The sequence below is a fragment of the Aedes albopictus genome, chromosome 3 (assembly GCF_035046485.1).
Source record: "Aedes albopictus strain Foshan chromosome 3, AalbF5, whole genome shotgun sequence".
NCBI classification, from domain to species: domain Eukaryota; kingdom Metazoa; phylum Arthropoda; class Insecta; order Diptera; family Culicidae; genus Aedes; species Aedes albopictus.
Genome location: NC_085138.1, coordinates 284,302,410 through 284,323,107, shown reverse-complemented (window position 1 = coordinate 284,323,107; position 20,698 = coordinate 284,302,410). Strand labels below are relative to the sequence as shown.

The 20,698-nt window shown below is 40.3% G+C and overlaps 1 long non-coding RNA gene and 1 pseudogene across 1 annotated transcript in view; one reads left to right on the top strand and one right to left on the bottom strand.

The window, feature by feature from the left end:
- Positions 1-20,146, top strand: part of LOC134292206 (uncharacterized) — a 115,021-nt gene extending 94,875 nt beyond the window's left edge. Inside the window, exon 2 of the long non-coding RNA XR_009999522.1 lies at positions 17,674-20,146. This is a non-coding gene — a long non-coding RNA (uncharacterized LOC134292206). The remainder of the gene's footprint in view (positions 1-17,673) is intronic.
- On the bottom strand, positions 11,882-12,790 carry LOC115256941 (uncharacterized; annotated as a pseudogene).
- Positions 20,147-20,698: the final 552 nt, after the last annotated feature.

The following is a 20,698-nucleotide window of genomic DNA, read 5'->3' as shown; positions in this document are numbered from 1 at the left end:
AACAAACTTCTTGTTAAACTGATATGAATATCTTCAAAAAATCCTTATAAAATTCTTTCAAAAATTTATTTATGATTTCCATTTCAACATTTCTATCCGGAAAGTCCATTGATCTTTTTTTTCGATTTATTTGGCAGGACGACAACTTTAACAATTTATTCAGATGTTTTTTTTTTGTGGTTTTAACTACAACTTTTATATTTCTATTATTCCTATTATATGGTATTAAATTATAATCTTCGATTTTATTGTAAGATTCGCTTTATTAATTTTTTTTGCAATTCGATATTGCTCTGTTTTTCACCATAAATCATCACAGAAATTTATGCAGAAGATCTAAAAATGGTGTGCTGTTCCTTCTTGTAAATAAATTCCTGATTTCTCTTAGAAATTTCGTCAAAATTATCACTTGTATTATCTCTAGTGATTGTTGAAATGAGTTCCGCAGAAAATTTCGCCTGGACTTAAGAACAAAATGTCTCAACGAATTTTATCGGAAATATCTTTACGAAATCGTCAACAAATATTTCAAAGATTGCCAAAGTCCTGCAGAGGTTAGGGATTGTTTATCCGTTTTCTTTTGAAAATTCTGCGAATTTTCCTCATAATTCAAACGTAAATGTGCAAGCAATTGATTAGGGCTGTAGAATATTATATAACAACACAGTTTTCTTAAGGGATAACTCTAGAAATATCTAAAAATATTTGCAACAGTTTACATATTTCACATAGTGTAAAAATGTTGAACATTGCCATAAATTCCAAGTATTCTAGCAAGAACAATCTAGCTTAAAATAAATCATTTTACTTCACATTTCGATATTCTGTCTGTTGATTCAGTTTGATTATAATTGTAATGTAACGCCACATAAATGAAAAATGGAAAGGCAGTATAAATTGTAAAATGTAAAATCAATGTAAAAACAAAAGATTATGCCCATGTGGCGCCGGAGCCTTCCAAATAAACGAATAAGTAAAAAAAATGAAAAATGAATGACATAAATTTAGCCAAAATATCTTTGGTTTAATTAGTTGGACTTTCATCTAAACTTGATTTTAGTAGAAATAAACTAAACCTGACAGATAGCGTAGAATTAGCATTAGCATTAGCATTAGCATTAAGCGAGTCGCACAAATTCGTAGGTGGTACAGTCCTAGACCGCTGTTATGAGGGTTGCCTCCTTCCCGTCCGAACCAAAGCACAAAGATTTGGGACTAATCTCTGACTCTTAGACAAGACTGACGCAATCCTCCAATGGTCGAGCACTGTCCTGGCCACGTCCTTGCGACTGCTGAGGAATGGAAAAGGATGGTTAGTTTTGGACACCTATGAAAAATGTAGACAACTCTACGATCTCTCAGGCCTAGGTGTCACGGGAATTTGGGTGTTGTTAGTGGAAGGGTAAACTCCAAAGGATACGCTTGGTTAACGATCAGGCACACCATTGTTAGACTGCTTCGAATCAGTTGTCTGCCCAATTCATCCTGGTTTCCTCGTCATCTTGTTGGCATTTGGTTGAATTACTAGATTCTTCGGTTGATAATCTGAAATATAAAATAATATTAACATCATACGTCAAATAAGCTACATATTAGTGATACGCTCGCCACAGTTACATATTTTTAAAATATTATTTATATCGTACGATACATTTTCCTGAATCCTGCTGAAATAAAATGTTAATTAGCAGTACATTGAAACACAAATACTACAAAATACAAGGAAAAGAGCATCAAACTTTGATCTTGGAATATTTAAAAATACGGTAAATATCAAGATCAAAATTTGATTTGGTAGATCTTACACCGCAACGCACCATTCTAAGGTGATCTACCCACGTTACGGGGTACCTGACAGATAGCGTAGAATTGGATGGAAAAAGGAAACTTTTGATAAAGAGAAGGTTTCAAAGTGAAAAGATTTGTTTTAGTATTGCCATTTTTTTATTTTCGGGAAATCCCGGGAATTCTGAAAAATATCCCGGGATTCGGGATTTTTCAGATCCCGGGATATCCCGGGATTTTTGTCCCGGGAAATCCCGGGCAAGACCCTCTAGTCGAAACGAAGTTGTTATATCAAAATTAAACATAAATTGTAACTAAAAACTAGTCAAAAAGGTGTAAATTTCAAAATGATTTATTTTTTCGTCTGGTACTTTCTGGTACCCGTTCTCTTGCGATTCGCAAAGGATATGTCTTATATTTTATTGTAATTTTATCCAGATCGCGGAATGCTGCGGAATCTGAAAACTTTTTGAATGCTGAAAATGTACCAAAATTGACAAAAAACATGATTTTGAAAACTCTTCTGTAAGAGAGCAAAATAAATGAAACCAGGTGAAGTTTTTTGTTTAAATGATACACCCTTATCAGGAGAACTGTGTTACATACTCAGTTATTTTTTCAAATTGTCAATATTTCGATAATTGAAGTTCTTCCGATGAGTTATGATGCAAATGAAAAAAAAACAGCAGAGAAAATCGTCAAATTTCGGCATTTATTCTTAAAAAAATATGCATCCCAAAGTATTTTATTGGTTGCCACATGATGAAGCATTACTTCATTTATCTTTAAAAAATATTGGACTCTGGAAAACCCTGAAAAAAAATTTTTGACTTATGGCCAGGAATTTGGCCCATTTACGCCTGTGTGCGTAGCTTTGTATAATGAAAGAAGCTACCGTTACACCCGTAGACTTTAGAATCTAAACTCAAGATCAGTTTGGATGACCTTGGATATCCCGACTGGTCTGATACTGTCTATTAAACTTTCAGAAGACTAACTGGACATGATAGATTACAAATCGTAGCTTTGTATAATGAAAGAAGTTATCATTACACCCGTAGTCTTCAGGATCCAAACTCAAGAACAGTTTGAATTTACCGACTGATCTAATACTGTCTATTGAACTTTCAGGAGATTTACTGGACATGATAGATTACAAATCGTAGCTTTGTGTAATGAAAGAAGCTATCGTTACACTCGTAGACTATAGAATCTAAACTCAAGAACAGTTTGGATGACCTAGGATATCCCGACTGATCTGATACTGTATTGAACTTTCAGAAGACTAACTGGACATGATGGATTACAAATCATAGCTAGGTATACTGAAAGAAGTTATCATTACACCCGTAGACTTTAGAATCCAAACTCAAGAACAGTTTGGATGACCTAGGATATCCCGACTGATCTGATGTTGTCTATTGAACTTTCAGAAGACTTACTGGACATGATAGATTGCAAATCGTAGCTTTGTATAATGAAAGAAGCTACCGTTACACCCGTAGACTTTAGAATCTAAACTCAAGAACAGTTTGGATGACCTAGGATATTCCGACTGATCTGATGTTGTCTATTGAACTTTCAGAAGATTTACTGGACATTATAGATTACAAATCGCAGCGTTGTATAATGAAAGCAGTTTCCGTTACAACCGTAGACTTTAGCATTTAAACTCAAGAACAGTTTGGATGACCTAGGATATTCCGACTGATCTGATGTTGTCTATTGAACTTTCAGAAGATTTACTGGACATTATAGATTACAAATCGCAGCGTTGTATAATGAAAGCAGTTACCGTTACAACCGTAGACTTTAGCATCTAAACTCAAGAACAGTTTGGATGACCTAGGATATCCCGACTGATCTGATACTGTCTATTGTACTTTCAGAAGACTTACTGGACATGGTATATTACAAATCGTAGCTTTGTATAATGAAAGAAGCTACCGTTACGCCCGTAGACTTTAGAATCTAAACTCAAGAACAGTTTGGATGACCTAGGATATCCCGACTGATCTGATGTTGTCTATTGAACTTTCAGAAGACTTACTGGACATGATAGATTGCAAATCGTAGCTTTGTATAATGAAAGAAGCTACCGTTACACCCGTAGACTTTAGAATCTAAACTCAAGAACAGTTTGGATGACCTAGGATATTCTGACTGATCTGATGTTGTCTATTGAACTTTCAGAAGATTTACTGGACATTATAGATTACAAATCGCAGCGTTGTATAATGAAAGCAGTTACCGTTACAACCGTAGACTTTAGCATCTAAACTCAAGAACAGTTTGGATGACCTAGGATATCCCGACTGATTTGATACTGTCTATTGTACTTTCAGAAGACTTACTGGACATGGTATATTACAAATCGTAGCTTTGTATAATGAAAGAAGCTACCGTTACGCCCGTAGACTTTAGAATCTAAACTCAAGAACAGTTTGGATGACCTAGGATATCCCGACTGATCTGATACTGTCTATTGAACTTTCAGAAGATTTACTGGACATGATAGATTACAAAGCGTGGCTTTTTATAATGAAAGCAGTTACCGTAACACCCATAGAATTAAGGATCTAAACTTAAGAATAGTTTGGATGACCTAGGATATCCAGAAAAAATATTCCGCATAATATTCTACCGTTTTTATACTATTGACCACCAAAACTACAGAAAAACGTAGAAAAAACTCCAAAATAACGCTTGGAAAAATTCCGGCTTCTAAGGGTTGGCAGCATCCATTTATTACGTAACGCTAAAATCGACATTTTTAGACCCCCCCTCTCCTCGCTTTTTTGTATGAAAATCCTAAAATTTTTGTATGGACCATAACGCTCGGCCATACTCCCCTCTCCCCCTAGAGCGTTACGTAATTTGTGGATGGCGCCTAAACAAAATTATATTCTCCTATGAAACAGCAGAAACACTGAACAGTGTTACCCTAGCTAGAAGTTATTTGCTATTTGCCCATCGTCAATTCTCGCCCAGCTAGACCCGCGATCAACCGGTAGGTAGATGAACTCGCATTTATCTCGTGCAGGCGGCACCGCGGATCGTCCCGGATCGCAAATATTGAGAGTAAAAACGCGTTCCTCATTCTTCCTGATGGCTGGGCTCCTCCAGCATCGCGTCGTTGTTAGCGTGGCGGCGCGGCGCGGCGGCGGCCGTCACAGTAGGACTTTGTGCAATAAGAACCTTACCGGAGATAAATCCATATAAATACGGCTACACGCGGTAAAAGCCGAGTCGGAACCGTCGGAACGCAGCAGTTGGCGTGCAAAAGAGGAAAAAGAAACTTGAACCAGATCGTTGTTGGCGCGCACGTTTATCTGCGTGGCTCGGCCCGCGAAGAGGTTTGTTTATTTACTCGACCGATTCTTGAAAGCCTCTTTCCCGTTGGGCTCGACCCGAGCCATTTTTTTGTTAAGTCCGATAAACTGAACGTGCGCGAGCGAGCAAACTCTGTGCCGGACAAGTTTATTGCTCCATTACTTGCCCAAAGTTGGATTACTGCTGCCAAGGAGATTAGTACCTCCCTCGAAATACAAACAGTTATTTTTCGGGAAGCAGAATGCAGACATTCCACTTCTGTTCTTGAGGATAATATGGTTTTTAGGACATCGATCCAGTTTCGAGTTCTGCCAAGCGGGTTGCACCAAGCGTTCCGGAAAGGAATGCATCCTGAGATATGAGCTTACGTTCCTTTCATCATCCGCTAGCGATGCGAAGGCTGTATCGGTGATGGTACACAATAAACTGGACATATTTCTTCGCATTAATGCACAAAGATCGCAGCCGGTAAGAGTTATAAGTAGGCTTTTGTACTATCAACATTGTATCGGTGCAGTCCTACGAAGGTTTAAATGTCCCTTTATGAAGAGTTAGAGGAGCTAGACTACGGATGGGCAACGTTGCAGTGCAGCATGTAGCTGGAAGAGCTGTTTGGCACTCGAGCTATGCTTATTTACGGGACATCGCATGCCTCAATGAAAAAATGGTTGAAAGGAGAAACGAGAATTAAAATTTATGCCTGTCGATTATGAAGGTGCTCGGTTTATGCACATCGTGCATTCTTGTTGAATGCGTGGGGGTTTCTCGAGCAAAATATGTAGCGTGCGGTGATTTTCCAGAAAGCTTTGTTGAATGGGAGGGATTGAAGCGCTCTAACCTTTCGGGACATTCAAAGCAGAATTGTTGAACTATTCAATCATTAATGGAGGGCATATTTTAAGTAGTTAATTAAGTCTTTTATAATTATTTACATGCTTTCAGTCTTAACGAGTCACCACGTATCAAATATGCTTTTGATTCGGGGTGATTCTGTTTTGATCATAGTTACAGGCAAGGATGGGAAAAAATCATTCATTTATTGCGTATCCCTCACTCACATCCACGCACAATCTGATGCGAGTGTGCTTCTCCCCTAGCCAAGCAAAATCTTTCCACTTTCATTGTCCATTCTTTCTAATCGCCGAGCACCGGGCGACGCAAGCAACGACGGCCGAATGAATCGCTATCGAATTTGAGTGCCGAAGGCGAACGAACCAAGATTGAACGAATGTTTGCGTTCTGAGTCGGGTGCGAGAGCATTCATGTTGGAACGTTCATTTAGCGTTCAGTGGAAGCATTCAGTACTGGGAATTGAATCAGTGAGTGTGTTTTGATTCAATCAGCTGAATGCCACGCGGTAGTTGAGAGAGCGATCGTTCTTTCCGTTCTACACCGATGCAAGCTGATTCGTTTCGCACTCTATTTGTTTCTCTCCTGATTCGCTTCGGTGGCGTCGGTTGCGAGCCGTTCGTGTTGCGTTCGTTCTTAGTGCGCCGTGCTCTCACTCAGTATTGGGTTGTTGGCGTTCTTTTTGTTATTTTGCATCGCCGGTATTCGGGTGAGCGAATGAGTTTTCCCATGCTTGGTTACAGGAACCCGTAGACACGACATTCGATGATAATGCGCCTTTTCACCACTCACCGTTTGTAAGAATCTGAGCTAGACGAATTCCTCTACTACCTCGGGGGTATCTCAGTCTATTTCTAGATCAATCCTGTCGTGTTGGGCATGTACACCCGAACCTAACGCGTGAGGAAACGCTCATGAAATATGAGCGAAAGTGCTTTACCGGCGGTAGAAGCACTTAAACGCTCATGATTGATGGCGCGGCCCACTATATTTTTTTTACCTCACCTTGGCAAGCTATAATGTGTAGGTGCCGCCGGTTTGTGTATGTGTATCCACTCGCTTTCGCGGCACCTATACATAGAAAACTTGCATGTGTATAGTGTGTAAGAATTTTGAGAATGTATTAGTATCTGTTACCGCAATCGTATGAAATGACTGTGGTTTGCAGCAGTGAAGTTAATATTACAAAACAAAATCTGTATTGCAAGATGAGCGTTCTGAAAAATTGACAATGCTTTGTTGTCGAGCCGAGTACGCTTTTAGTCAAACATACTGAAATGCATGGTGGTAACTTACTTACTTACTTACTTACTTCTTATTTACTTATTGACTTACTTACATACTTATATACCTACCCAGAAAAAAAATCTGTAACGCTCGTAATACTTCCCAGAATTGCTCCAGAATGCTGAAGGTGTCGGAACTGAATGATACCCAGTCAACCAGTCATCGTATAAGATGTTGTATAAGATGTTAAAGTGGAGGCGATATGCGTACATTTTACATGCGCCTAAATGGAGGCATGCCCATATATGGCCTCCACTTTATCATCTTATGCAACATATTATACGATGACTGGTTGTCTGGGTATCTTTTCTTTACAAGGCATTACCGAACTCTCGATTTCGAATGCTCCTGAGACTCCTTGAAAATTCCCTCAGCTCCCCCTGAAACGCTCTTGAGGCCCCTTGAAACCCCCTGAGATCTCGGGAAACGCTACTGGAAACCCCCTGCCACGAGATCTCCAAGGGGTCTCAAGAGCGTTTAAGGGGTGGGAGGAGCATAGCTTTGGGACGTTTCAGAGAGTCTCTGGAGCATTTGAGATCTTAAGATCGGTAAGGTATTTTGGGCACTCTTCGCTATATAGCTGATTCCAAACCAACTGACTTGAAATTTTGTACACGGCTAGATACTATACGTATCTCATCGCGTTCCAAAAATTGTGTCAATTGTTTCAGAATTGGCTAAGTTATAGCAGAAAAGTGCCCAAAATTGGACCCCTGCCGAGATGGTTCCGTTTCCATATATAAGTTAGTGAGTAAGTAGCACCTAAAATGCTTCTGAGACCCCTTGAAGCTCCTTTGAATTAGTTTGTTACTAGAAATTAAGGGGTAAGGGGTTTCAAAGCATTTCGAGTTGTTTTTGGAGATTTCAATGGTGTTAAGGAGTTTCTGTACATTTAAAGGGAAGAATAAGGGTCTCTCATAGGATTTTTTTTATCAAGTTCATCTATTTATGGCTCAATAGCGTGTAACGCTTTACGGAGACGACATTCATTCTTTGTATTCAATTATATACAATTTTATGACTTTCTTAGGTCCCATGGTTACTCGTGGCTGCGCGAGGTTAGCGGGTCACATAATTTTAAGGGAAGGCATGGTGAGGATAAGGTTTCAGGGTTCGCTGTAGCACATCCGCGAGATATCTCATAGGATTTCGGAAGTGTTTCTCTGCGTTTCAACGCATTTCTTGGCGCTTCGGAGCATTTCAAGGAGTTTCGAAAGGTTTCCAGAGGCTTCAGGGGGCATTAGTAGATTCTAATAGAAGTCGATGAAATTCTGCGGGGAGTTTGCTGAGGGGTTTCAATGCATTTCCATGGATTTGGGGAGCTAAGTGCAAACTTAATACGTCGAGAGATCACTGATTACGCTTTTAAATTTGATGACCTACACTCAAAGGAGTTCTTGAAGATCAAGTTACACTGAAACCTCTTTTTGTGCCATGAAAATTTCAACATAAATTAAAAATGAACATTAATTTATAGTATACTAGCTGTCCCGGCAAACGCCGTAATGCCTGCCTACTGTGTTTTTTGACATACAGCTCCATAGGGACCGTCCCCGGTGAAGTCAGCTGTATGGGAGCCCCCCGTTCCAGAGAGCGGATAGGTCTCACACCAAGCTAAGAACCTTCCCCGGCCCCAACAGCACCCACGTACAAAATTTCACAACGATCGGTTCATTAGTTTTCGAATGCATAGCGGTCAGACAGACAGACAGACAGACAGACAGACAGACAGACAGACAGACAGACAGACAGACAGACAGACAGACAGACAGACAGACAGACAGACAGACAGACAGACAGACAGACAGACAGACAGACAGACAGACAGACAGACAGACAGACAGACAGACAGACAGACAGACAGACAGACAGACAGACAGACAGACAGACAGACAGACAGACAGACAGACAGACAGACAGACAGACAGACAGACAGACAGACAGACAGACAGACAGACAGACAGACAGACAGACAGACAGACAGACAGACAGACAGACAGACAGACAGACAGACAGACAGACAGACAGACAGACAGACAGACAGACAGACAGACAGACAGACAGACAGACAGACAGACAGACAGACAGACAGACAGACAGACAGACAGACAGACAGACAGACAGACAGACAGACAGACAGACAGACAGACAGACAGACAGACAGACAGACAGACAGACAGACAGACAGACAGACAGACAGACAGACAGACAGACAGACAGACAGACAGACAGACAGACAGACAGACAGACAGACAGACAGACAGACAGACAGACAGACAGACAGACAGACAGACAGACAGACAGACAGACAGACAGACAGACAGACAGACAGACAGACAGACAGACAGACAGACAGACAGACAGACAGACAGACAGACAGACAGACAGACAGACAGACAGACAGACAGACAGACAGACAGACAGACAGACAGACAGACAGACAGACAGACAGACAGACAGACAGACAGACAGACAGACAGACAGACAGACAGACAGACAGACAGACAGACAGACAGACAGACAGACAGACAGACAGACAGACAGACAGACAGACAGACAGACAGACAGACAGACAGACAGACAGACAGACAGACAGACAGACAGACAGACAGACAGACAGACAGACAGAAATTCATTTTTATATATATATAGATAGATAGATAGATAGATAGATAGATAGATAGATAGATAAAGCACATATGTATAAACAGGGAGTATAGAGCATAAATTAAGTTAGTATTTTAAATTATGGAACGTAATTCTAATGGCCACGGGGGTTTCAGGTGAGCCATAAAGGAGGAGGTTCCAGGGAGTTTCAGGGAAGTTTCGGATGGCTCAGGGAAATTTAGTAGTTCTTAAGGTCGTTTTTAAGAGCTTTAAGTCCGCCTCAGAGGCGTTCAAGGGAGATTTCAGTGGGCTTCAGAGGGGTTGAGATTTGTTTTAGAAATTAAATGCATCTTAGAGGCAGTTCAAGGGGTTTAAGGTGCTTTAAATAGGGTTTCAGGGAGCTCCAGGATCAACCTGAAACACCTCTGAAAAAACTCCGAAAGGCTCATAAGACCAGGCTTGTCCCCACTGAACGACCGAAAATTTTGCTCTTTGGATGTACAACATCAAAATCATTATGAATGTGCAATCTTTCCATTTTAGCTGATAAATAGAGGGATGTTAAAATATTCAAAATGTCATTTCGAATTGTCACACGCGCACTGTGGTGCGTTTTTTTGACAGTTCGAAATGATATTTTGAATATTTCAACATCCTTTTATCAATTAAGACGGAAAGATTGCTAATTTATAATCATTTAGATGGTTTAATTCCAAAGAGTACACAGAAAAAAATATTCATGTAAAATTCAGCGAAAAATCATGCACATAAAGGGAATGCTAGAGTTAGTACATATTTACATGAGATAACATGTAAAATTACGTTACGTTCGTGTAAATTTCCGCTAATAGTCGCGTAACTGGTTGGTGTCCATGATGGTTTACGCGATGGTTGGCGGAAATTTACACGATGGTAATGTAATTTTACATTATATCTCATGTAAAAGTGCACTAACTCTAGCATTCCCTTTATGTGCATGATTTCTCGCTGAATTTTAATTACATATTTTTTTCTGTGTAGAGTTTTCATGCATTCAGTGCGGATAACCCTGCCTGAGACTCCCATGAATTGCTTCTAAGCTCCTTGAATGCTCCTGAGAGCCCCTGAAACGCTCTTAAGGCCCCTTGGAACTCCCTAAGATCTCATAAATTTTAATATGAAAAAGAACTGCACTGTGCACACTTTCAGTGTGGAATGCCATCCCTGCCTACAATGCTCTTCAGACCCTCTTAAACCAGACTAGAAACCCCTGAAACCCACTGTTAAGCACCTGAGACACTTTTATATGCTTCTTGGGCCCTCTGGAACTTTGTGAAGCCTAAAATGCCCCCTAAAATGCCCCGAGGCCCTCGAAACACCCATAAACCCTCCTAAAACACCCGTGAAGTGCATCTGAGACCCCCTGAAACGCCTTTTAAACTCCCTACAGACCGCCTGAAACCATCCTCGAACTCCCTGAGTTTCTCTAAAACGCTCCTGAGACCTCTAGGAACACAACTGGAACTTCTTGAAACGCCCTTGATAACCCCTGAAATCACGATGAAACAACTGTGAGACTCCCTGACATCCTTCTTAAAACTCCTGAAACCTTCCTGAAACTCCCTGAGATCCCCTGAAACGGAACTGAGACTTCGTGCAACCCCCTGAAACGCTTCTGGATCCTCATGAGACCTATGTTAAATCATCTCTGTGACACTCTATTGCTTCCCCTTCAGACCCCCTGGATAATCCATACGCCTCTCCTTCCCACACGTCTTCCTGAGACTGAGACCTCCTTTTACTCTCCCATATAAAAGCTCCTAGCCACCGTTGCCATGGTTACAGCCATTCTTTCATTTTGTTATGCACAATATTGGTATAAACCTCCCTCTTTGAAAACTAACCTGCAGAAAAGGGGTTTCACTGTTTTTAACTCATTGAACTTCAAATAAATTTTGAACTTTGAATGATTACTGTGGTGTTTCTGTCTTGACAGTTCGAGTAATAATGATCTTTCTAAAATACACCGCCTACTCAGCGGTCTGCTAAACTACCACATCTCCTTTTCTTCAACGAAATATGTTAATTTTGTGACTGATTTCTTCTAGTAGTGGTTGTATGTCAAACACCGAGAACGAAATGCAGGAGTTCCCTTGTCAGGCGAGCTCCTCATCCCATTTTCCGCCGGACTCAACAGATCGCATCTGTTAGCGATTCGACGGCGTTGTAGTGTCTCTGACTTGCGCAGGCCTCCAGTTGCTAATTTTACTGTATTAGCTGGCTTTTGCTGAGCCCTTCCAACCGATCCGGGCGCGCGTCTTTGTACTTGGATGCCTTGGTAAGGAATTCCTCTTTGTCCTCTAAGGGAGTTAGGACGTGAAGTATATGGCGTTCCATCAAAAAGCGATTGGTGTTAGAGGGCACTAACGACGGTTGATCGGGCAAGATGGATGGATCTTTCATGGTGATGCTACCAGCACTTAGTGATGAGCTTTTCAAGGATACTTTAACGCGACGTTTGTTAAAGTTCGTAGCATGGCTACATCGTACATACCTGTACATACTTCCATTTGGACTTGGAAAAGGGTCGTGAACTGGATGACCATTTGTAAGTTTTGGCGCAGCGCGTTTTGCGTTTGTTATCGTCCTTACCTTCCTGCTACCCCGCCTGCCACTACCGGGGGACATAGCCAATACGTTGACTCCGTTAATGATAGAAGCAACGAAATTAACACTACTCATCGTCGGCGCCGTGGTTACTGAGTCTCTCGATTGGGTTTCTCCCGAAGTGCTATTTCTATTAGGTTCCGCATTGAGTACTGCTGTTCCGACCATTTTGGCTTCTACGGCAGTCTTAACTCTGATGGTACACTGCACTAGACCGACGTCATTTTGCTTCGCGTGTAATTTTTTTTCTATCTTCTGCAGTTTCAACGTCTTTTGCTGACATTTTGACTATGTTTCAAACCCGGCAGATGGAATATATTACAACTGTAGTGAATACAAGGCGAATAGTAATGAGTAAAATCGAATCACCTTTACGTAGTTTACGTTGAGTGTGTATTGATGACAGATACTGAGATGAACTCAAGGGAAGAAAAAGAAGCGAACGGATCGAAATAAATTTTCCTCCAGTTATATGACGAGTGTTACGAAGAACGGTCGACGTGAATAATAATTTTGTTTTTGTTAATAATAATAAGTAGATTTCGAATACGACATGGTGCAGTCGGTAGTGAAATGTTATTGAGTGAGGTTGGCCACCGGATCTGCTGGGGGAGAGAGTTTCTCCAGCAGAAGCACCAATCTTCCGGATGGGAAAGTGAGGTTTCCCACCGGATCTGCTGGGGGAGAGAGTTTCTCCAGCAGAAGTACCAATCCTCCGGATGGGAAAGTGAGGTTTCCCACCGGATCTGCTGGGGGAGAGAGTTTCTCCAGCAGAAGCACCATCTTCCGGATGGGAAAGTGAGGTTTCCCACCGGATCTGCTGGGGGAGAGAGTTTCTCCAGCAGAAGTACCAATCCTCCGGATGGGAAAGTGAGGTTTCCCACCGGATCTGCTGGGGGAGAGAGTTTCTCCAGCAGAAGCACCAATCTTCCGGATGGGAAAGTGAGGTTTCCCACCGGATCTGCTGGGGGAGAGAGTTTCTCCAGCAGAAGTACCAATCCTCCGGATGGGAAAGTGAGGTTTCCCACCGGATCTGCTGGGGGAGAGAGTTTCTCCAGCAGAAGCACCATCTTCCGGATGGGAAAGTGAGGTTTCCCACCGGATCTGCTGGGGGAGAGAGTTTCTCCAGCAGAAGTACCAATCCTCCGGATGGGAAAGTGAGGTTTCCCACCGGATCTGCTGGGGGAGAGAGTTTCTCCAGCAGAAGCACCAATCTTCCGGATGGGAAAGTGAGGTTTCCCACCGGATCCAGTTATATGACGAGTGTTACGAAGAACGGTCGACGTGAATAATAATTTTGTTTTTGTTAATAATAATAAGTAGATTTCGAATACGACAACAACCACCGGACCCGACAGATCGTATCTGCCGCTACGGTTGCTCCCTCCTAGGCGAGCATTACTTCGCTGGACCCAACGGATCGAGTCCGTCGCTTCAGCAGCCCCCTTCGAAAGGCGAGCTTTTTTTTCCAACCACCGGACCCGACAGTTCGAAACTGCCGCTTCGGTTGCTTCCTCATAGGTGAGCATTTTCTTGCTGGACCCAACGGATCGAATCCGTCGCTTCAGCAGCTCCCTTCGAAAGGCGAGCTTTTTTCAACTACCGGACCCGACAGTTCGAAACTGTCGCTTCGGTTGCTTCCCTCACAGGTAAGCATTCTTTTTGCTGGACCCGATGGATCGAATCCATCGCTTCAGCATCCAGCTCCCTTCGAAAGGCAAGCTTCCGCCGGACCCGACAGATCGTATCTGTCGCTACGGCAGCCCCCTTTTGAGGTGAGCTTTTTTTTTTTACTTGCACCGGCCAGATTTTCATCCGCCGGTGGAGCATTTTAATCCTCTTTTGTCTGACCCGAGCAGATATTATCCGTCGGGATCAGACTGTGCATATTTACCATCGACAATTCAAATTAAATTCCAATTAGCTTCAATTTTCTGCGCTGGGTTCTTGTTCGTCGTCGCCAATGTGGTGTTTCTGTCTTGACAGTTCGAGTAATAATGATCTTTCTAAAATACACCGCCTACTCAGCGGTCTGCTAAACTACCACAATTACTTTTTATGCTTGTAGGTAGATCGAATGACCTAAACTTACGAGAGTCTTTGGATACACTTAGATTTCCTCTCGCTTCAACTTAAACGTGTCTTGAATGTACGGTTGTCAATTTTACCATGGAAATGGTAGACTGCACATCATTTTTTTCCGGGTGCTGAATTGCTTCGGGAATTTCGTCAATAACTTCATGAATTTCTGCATAATTTTTGCGGTTTCTGCATAGTAATGAGATGGACCAGCCTCGAGCTGAAAATCTAAAAAATAAAGACTAAAAAATAGTTTTCTTCGAGGAATGCTTTACAAGTTATTTAATAAATTCTTTTAAAAAATCAGGCTTCTTTCGAGAATTCCAGTCAGGCTTTTCTGCGAGAATTTATTCTCACGAATTTCACAAGGGATTCTATCGTAAAATCATCCAGGAATTTCTTCGAGAATGCCTCCAGGGTGCCATTTGGGAATCGTTCTAGGGTTTCCTTCGAATATTTGAAGAATTCCTTAAGGGCGGAAGTTCTGTCTGGGAATTCTTCAAAACTATGTCTAGAGAACCTTACAGAAATAACTCTAAAAACTTTGTCGAGAAATACTCCATTGATTTCATCGGGAAATGTTTCGAGGTACGCTTTGGGATTTTATTCTGGAATTGCTTGGAGAACTTGACCCAGGATTTCTTCGGAAATTCCGGCGGCTTCTAGTGAGAAATGCTTTGGAAATTTCTCAATCAGTTCTTTTGACATTCTCCCTTAAATTTCCTTCAAAAATAACTCCATAGACTCCTATGAGAATGTCTTCAGGAATTTCTTAAGGATTTTTCAAGGAGCCTTAAGTAATTTATCCTCAGTTTCCGTCAAAAATTCTTCGAAGGTTTACAGTTGAATTTATCTTGGGATTTCCTTCGGAAATGCTTCCAGATTTTTTTTAATATCTCCATAGCATCTGGACACCTTTCAATGATCACTCAGCGAATAACTCATGAAATTTCTTTGGGGATTCCTGAAGAATAGTGCTCGGGTAATACTTAGAAAATACCTGGATGTATTCATTTTGGAATTTCTTTTGATTTCTTCCAAGTATTCCATCAGAAAATTCCTGCCGACTTCTTCGAGAACTCTTTTTTTGTGCAATCTAGACATTCTTTTATTCATTTGGTAATATCTGTTCAGTAACGGTGGCTGGTTGATGGCCGCGGCTTTTTAGCCTTTCTGTACTGCGAGTATAACTCTTTGCTGCAATGCTGTGGTATAGGAAGATCAGGTTTGAGGTGGTGGTGGCAAGATGAGTGACCCCGACGACGATATCAAGGCAGGAGGGGAGCTCGTGGGTGGGTGCGAAACAAAACAAGTTCATTCGACAACTTTCTTTAAAAATTGTGTGCGTAAATAACTATTTTTTTCAAAAATTTCTTTGGTTATTGGTTTAAACATTCTATCAGCAAATCGTTAGAAATTTCTTTGTTTGTTAAAAAAAAAATCTCCGGCCACTTTGGTATTTTTTTAAAATATTCTTTCTTCAAATGCCTTGGAAACTTTTTGTCAGTTTTTGTAGGAATTGGCTTCTTTAGTGATGTTATGATAATTCCATATTCTGAATCTGCTCGTCAAACTGGGCCGAAATCCAAATTTTCATGAATTTTGGTGCATGGGAATCAATTTCAAACTTGTTTGAGAGCGGTTTGCTGAATCACCCCTCGTCGGAATTTGTACTGGGTAACAAGCAGTAGCCCACCTGTAAAAAGGTGATTTCAAAAAATCTCCTTGAAATTGATTTAAGGTATCAAAATAAAGTTCTAGAAATCTGAAAAATATTATACTGGCTCAGAAAAAGATGCTCTTTCGTATAAAACTCAAAAATCAATATATTTTTGAAAATTTAAAAACCCAATTCCTTTGCAAAAAAGTATCCGAATTTTTTCGGAAATTTCTTTGAGAATTCTTCAAACAATTGGATTTGGACGTTTTTTGGCAATATTACTTTTAGTTAATACTTTTGAAAATTTCTTCGAAATTCATTTCGGAACAACAAATTCTGAGCAATTACTTTGGAAATTACTTCGAAAATTTCTAAAGCAATTTATTTGAAATTTCTTTCGGAAACATCTTGCAAAATTTCTTTTTTAATTCTTTCAAAATTTGTTCAATTGTTCTTGAAAAATTTGATAGTTTCTTTTTCAATTACATCGACAAAACTTTTTAATATTCTTTTGTGATTTTCTTCGAAAATTTCTTTGAGAATGTCTCCAGCAATGCGTTTAGAAATATTTATATAAATATATAAATATTTCTATATATATAAATAATATATAAACTTCATTGCCAATTCTAATTAATCCTTAAATGTAACTAGCTTAAAGACAAAAAATGACACAACTGTAGCACAGTAGGTTCATGAAGGCAGTAGAAGAGCCTCTCAACACCTCAAAAATTTTCAAAATTTGTATAATTATTTTTGGTAAAACAGTTTTTTTATATGATTTTGATCATATTCTCTCCTTTTTATTTCTTTAAGTATTGCCACTTTCCAGAACCTCGATTTACCCCTTTGGTCACGATCCCTTTGCTTCGACTTGGCCGGTTGTCTGGTCTTCACTCTTAACGAGCTGGCTTCTATTGAAAGTGCGGATAAGCGCGAAGGGAAAGAAAAGTCAAAGGTTTTCTTCAAAATTAATGATGCTGCTTCTGGTACTGCTGCTTGCTGCTACTGCACACAATCAGGTTGTGCAACGAGCGGAGAACGGCCGCGGCCGGGTCGTGCAGCAGACCCCATGCTGCGAGCGTACAAATTGTGCACATGCAAGATGTGGCGACGGCGAGGTCACTTTTGGGTTTCTTCTCTCCTTCCAAATATTTTGATTTTGACCTAATTACCTTCAACGGCATTCCGCACTGCTGTCAATCAACCGGAATGGGTTCTGGGTCGGAACCGGACGATCGGATGGGTTGGCTGGCGGTGCATCCTGCGCTGCAGCTTACATGCGCAGGTTCAGGTTGAGAAGACGGTGACCGGCGACGGTTTGAGTGCACGCGCGAATTTTATTTATTCGAACTCATTTCTGCCTTTTTTGTGAGGCTGTTCATGTTAATAATGTGCATTTTTCTTCTCTTGATTTTCATTTACAGATCGGGCAGCATAGTCATCAAGGATATTGATTCGAACGGTGAGTAAGCGAAATGACGGGGCAAATTGGGAATTGTGGTGTGTCTCAGTGGGTTACCCGGTAGGAGTAGACGAGCAAAGTTGCAAAAATGCAACTTTGGGACAGGTTTTGGGAACTGGTGAGTCATGTTTTATAATTTAGTGAAACTTGTTGCATGCCTAGGAACGGCAATCAAGAGTATACTTCAGAATTGAGGGCGTGTTTTTAATGATTTCCGTTGTCAGCTTTTATTTCCTCCTTTTTTTATCTTGTTCGTGTCTGTCACAGCGACTAGTTTTTAGATCTATTACACAAGTTTACAAAATAAAACGAAACTCGTGAACTTCTGTCAACGACTGAAATTTTTGAAGCATATATTAGCGCTGATTTCGAAACTGTGCTTTAAAAAATTTAAAGTAGAACAGTTTTTGAGTTTTAGCTCAATATCGAGTTTTACAACTTTTTAAAATATAGAATTTAATAAAATGCAAATATCTTGCGTTTTGTTCAACCAACTTTTAATCTTTTTCCATAAGTTAAAAGCTGAATATAATACCATTTGATCATCTGAATGCAGGTTTTGCGTCAGATTGATAAAATTCACGATATTGGCGAGATTTGGGAACGATCTCCTTAAATTTTAGCAAAATTTCCTAAAATATATGAAGAAATGTATTTTTTTTTCAATAAGAAAAAAGCAATTTAAAAATTCTTTCATAACGTTTTTTTTTTTGACATATCATATGTGGGCGAGAAACAGTAAAAAATTCAGCTCAATCGGAGCATTGATTACGGAGAATGAGGTGTGTGAAGTGAGCGACTTTGCTTAAAAATAGAACAAAAATCGATTTCAAATCATCAACCTTGTATGGAAAGTCGAAAAAAATTCCGCTCTACTGTAATTTTTTTCCTTCGCGTTTTCGAAATCAGGGCATGATTCTACACCAAAAACGATCATCAGCATACCGAGTTCAAAAATGCTGTAAACTAGTGTTATTAAATTAACCGTATCCTCAAGGTAGTGCATGTCGCATTACTCAATTGCCATTGAAGCGTAATAAAGTATCGATTTTTATACAGTTTTTGTTTTGTTGTCTTAGAAATGTGATCCTTTCTTATAGAAAACGGAACAAGAGCACTAGCACTGACATTGGAAACCTAGTATCACTCTTGTTTACTGCTAAATTCTCCCCAGTAAGAAGCTTAGAATCCGGGTTTTAACATTAGCAGCAATGCCATTTCAATAATGGAACAGGTGTTCAGTAATAAAGATTCCAGTCTGTTCCTTGCATACTAGCACTTACCAGTCTTCGAAGAGTTATTACATACATGGATTCCTAACCCAATTTGATTTCCTTTGCAATGAGTTTAGCCTCGGATGGCGAGGTTTTTAACTATATGCAAAGTAAATTTGATTAACTTAGTTTTGTTCAAGAAACTGGAAGTCACACCAGTATCAATTTTTGTGAGGTTTTAGTCACCAGTAGCGAAGACTAAATACAATGATTCCTTGAATTACCAGAACATATTTTCTAAAAATGAAAAATAGGATGACATTAGATTTCGGTTTGGTAGATCTTACACTGTAACGCAACACGAAAAGATGATCTACCTACGGTACGGGCTCCTTTAAAGATCGAGCATCTTTTAAACCCACCTCAACCATTCATCCAACAGCACGGGTCGCCTGATACCTTGGATTGGGGTTCCCTGTTTGGTGGTCTTTTATCCCCGGAAAAGGTGGTCCGTAGTGTTATTCTTAGACAATTCAGACAACCGCTACCAATACTACACAGCTTTCTAGGATAATCGGGAAAAGCAGTTAATATTGATGGTTAACTTCAAACGAGCCCGAACAGCCCTCCTGTTGAACGATAATCGTTAAAGTATAAACGATAAAGTACACACTAAGAAAATCTTAAATTTACCATGAACGTAATCGAACAAACTGACGCAATTAAGCAAGACACAAACGTAAAACGAACTCATTTTTGTGACTTAGATGATGTAATCATATAAACGAAAGGTTTCAAACTAATATTACGTCATACTGGACTTATTTGGTAAACTTCATAGCAAACGCCCACGATATTGAACCACATGGCTTATAATTTAGTTCATCGCGTTGTAAATTTACACGATCGATGACACAATCACTCTTTGTTTACTAACGGCTCAGTTTGAAACGTCAACTTTCAGATCCAGTCGTGTACGCGAAATAAATCAACTTTTTTGAAAATATTAAACAAATTTGATCTATTATCAGTGTTAATGTAGTTTATTTTGTGTGAAAAACCAATGGCAGCGTTTGTTGGACCCGGCGGAGCAAGCGTCAGCAGCAGAAAACTGTTTCACGATTCAACGAACCGGTGCCGAAAAGAAGAACTTCTCGATGGATGGTATTTGTTTGAATGTTGAAAACTTAATGTTAGTGTGATCTGGAAGCGTTCTGATAACTATGAGGAAAAACTAATGAATAAATAGCTAAAACACTATATCTTTTGTTTTTCATCATCAATTGTTTACCGAAAGTAACTGGGGTAATAAAATTGACTGGAAATTTTTTGAGGTTATGTTTCGATACGTGGTCATCTTACTGTAAAATTACCAGCATCTGCTCTCTTGTAAAAATAAGTTCGCACCTAATTTCGTGTCATTTTGCTCGCTGTAATATGTCGCCGTAAAATGACACAATTTTACACGTGTTTTTCGTAGTGTGTATGGATCCAGCGTTGCCACCAATTACTATTAAAGGGAATCAAATCTTATTTACCGATCATGCGAACAATCTGGGAATTGTTTTTCAATCAAGACTATGCTGGAATAAAGCGGAGTGTGATTTTGGAGGCAAAATGAAAAAGCCGCTTTTTTCATTCGGATCGCCGCGTCGTCGTCGTCGCCGATTTGGCCGTCCTCATCTTCGTACAGGGCGGTTTAGTGTGATTTTGGATTTTGGCAAAATGAAGAGGCCGCTTTTTTCATTCGGGCCGGCCGCGTCGACGTCGCAC